This window comes from Taudactylus pleione, unplaced genomic scaffold, assembly GCF_031769625.1.
Source record: "Taudactylus pleione unplaced genomic scaffold, aTauple2 ptg000994l, whole genome shotgun sequence".
Classification (NCBI taxonomy): Eukaryota; Metazoa; Chordata; class Amphibia; order Anura; family Myobatrachidae; genus Taudactylus; species Taudactylus pleione.
The window spans coordinates 148,582-150,911 of NW_028285395.1; the positions used below are offsets into that span (position 1 = coordinate 148,582).

At 34.6% G+C, this 2,330-nt stretch overlaps 2 non-coding genes across 2 annotated transcripts; both read right to left on the reverse strand.

Moving 5' to 3' along the window:
- Positions 1-240: 240 nt before the first annotated feature.
- TRNAS-GCU (transfer RNA serine (anticodon GCU)) lies at positions 241-322 on the reverse strand. The gene has a single exon. It is a non-coding gene; the product is annotated as a tRNA-Ser (tRNA).
- A 1,583-nt stretch (positions 323-1,905) lies between these two features.
- On the reverse strand, positions 1,906-1,987 carry TRNAS-GCU (transfer RNA serine (anticodon GCU)). Its single transcript has one exon. It is a non-coding gene; the product is annotated as a tRNA-Ser (tRNA).
- Between the last annotated feature and the right edge of the window lie 343 nt (positions 1,988-2,330).

The following is a 2,330-nucleotide window of genomic DNA, read 5'->3' on the forward strand; positions in this document are numbered from 1 at the left end:
TGTTGATCCAGCACAAATGACAAAAAATCATAACTTACAGATCTGGCCAATGACATCACTTCTACTATAACAGTAATGGTAGATTTCACTAAATGTGTGCTATGTATGTCTTTAATGAAAAGCATTGTTCTTTGATGTAGATTTCTTAATTGAATTAGTTTTTTTTTGTCATTTGAGTGTTGGCTTCACTTATGAAGCATTATTTGCAAAAATTCCATTTCCAAGCAAACAACTCCAAACCGACGAGGATGGGATTTGAACCCATGCGCGCGGAGCACAATGGATTAGCAGTCCATCACCTTAACCACTCGGCCACCTCGTCTTTCTGGCACAAACAAAGATGGGTTTTCTAACACCACTTGTCTTGTTTTCAATCAATTCTTTATACATTATTGGTTGTGTTCTAATCAATATCACAGGCTTGTTAGCATGTCCCCTTTCAAGTGAGCCTTTGCTTAAAGAACATTTATTTTACTTTAGACATAACCTATATTTGTGAACTACTACACCATCATGTTGATCCATCACAAATGACAAAAAATCATAACATACACATTAGGCCAATGACATGACTTCTACTATAACAGTAATGGTAGATTTTCCTTAAATGTGTTCTATGTATGTCTTTAATGAAAAGCATTGTTCATTGACGTAGATTTCTTAATTGAATTAGTTTATTTTTGACATTTGAGTGTCAGCTTCACTTATGAAGCATTATTTGCAAAATTCCATTTCCAAGGAAAAAATTCCAAACCAACAAGATTTGAACCCATGCGTGCAGAACACAATGGATTAGCAGTCCATCGCCTTAACCACTCGGCCACCTCGTCTTCCTGGCACAAATAAAGATGAGTTGTCTGACACCACTTGTCATATTTTAAATCATTTCTTTATACATTGTTGGTTGTGTTCTCAGCAATATCACAGGCTTGTTAGCAAGTCCTCTTTCAAGTGAGCCTTTGCTTAAAGAACATTTATTTTACTTTAAACGTAACCTATATTTGTGAACTACTACACCATCATGTTGATCCATCACAAACGACAAAAAATCATAACACACACATTTGGCTTAGATTTTCACTAAATTACATGACTTCTACGACTTCTACTATAACAGTAATGGTAGATTTTCACTAAATGTGTTCTATGTATGTATTTAATGAAAAGCATTGTTCATTGAAGTAGATTTCTTAATTGAAATAGTTTATTTTTGACATTTGAGTGTCAGCTTCACTTATGAAGCATTATTTGCAAAAATTCCACTTCCAAGCAAACAATTCCAAACCGACGAGGATGGGATTGGAACCCATGAATGCAGAGCACAATGGATTGTGCTCTGCACGCATGGGTTCAAATCCAATCCTTGTCGGTTTGGAATTGTTTGCTTGGAAAAGGAATTTTTACAAATAATGCTTCATAAGTAAAGTGAAGTGAAGTGAAGTCAATCGCCTTAACCACTCGGCCACCTCATCTTTCTGGCACAAATAAAGAAGGATTTTCTGACACCACTTGTCTTGTTTTAAATCAATTCTTTATACATTATTGGTTGTGTTCTCATCAATATCACAGGCTTGTTAGCACGTCCACTTTCAAGTGAGCCTTTGCTTAAAGAACATTTATTTTACTTTAGAAGTAAACTATATTTGTGAACTACTACACCATCTTGTTGATCCATCACAAATGACAAAAAATCATAACATACACATTTGGCCAATGACATGACTTCTACTATAACAGTAATGGTAGATTTTCACTAAATGTGTTCTATGTATGTCTTTAATGAAAAGCATTGTTCATTGAAGTAGATTTCTTAATTGAATTAGTTTATTTTTGACATTTGAGTGTTAGCTTCACTTATGAAGCATTATTTGCAAAAATTCAATTTCCAAGCAAACAACTCCAAACCGACAAGGATGGGATTTGAACCCATGCGTGCAGAGCACAATGGATTAGCAGTCCATCGCCTTAACCTCTCGGCCACCTCGTCTTTCTGGCACAAATAAAGAAGGGTTTTCTAACACCACTTGTCTTGTTTTAAATCAATTCTTTATACATTATTGGTTGTGTTCTCATCAATATCACAGGCTTGTTAGCATGTCCGCTTTCAAGTGAGCCTTTGCTTAAAGAACATTTATTTTACTTTAGACATAACCAATATTTGTGAACTACTACACCATCATGTTGATCCATCACAAACGACAAAAAATCATAACATACACATTTGGCCAATGACATGACTTCTACTATAACAGTAATGGTAGATTTTCCTTAAATGTGTTCTATGTATGTCTTTAATGAAAAGCATTGTTCATTGACGTAGATTTCTTAAT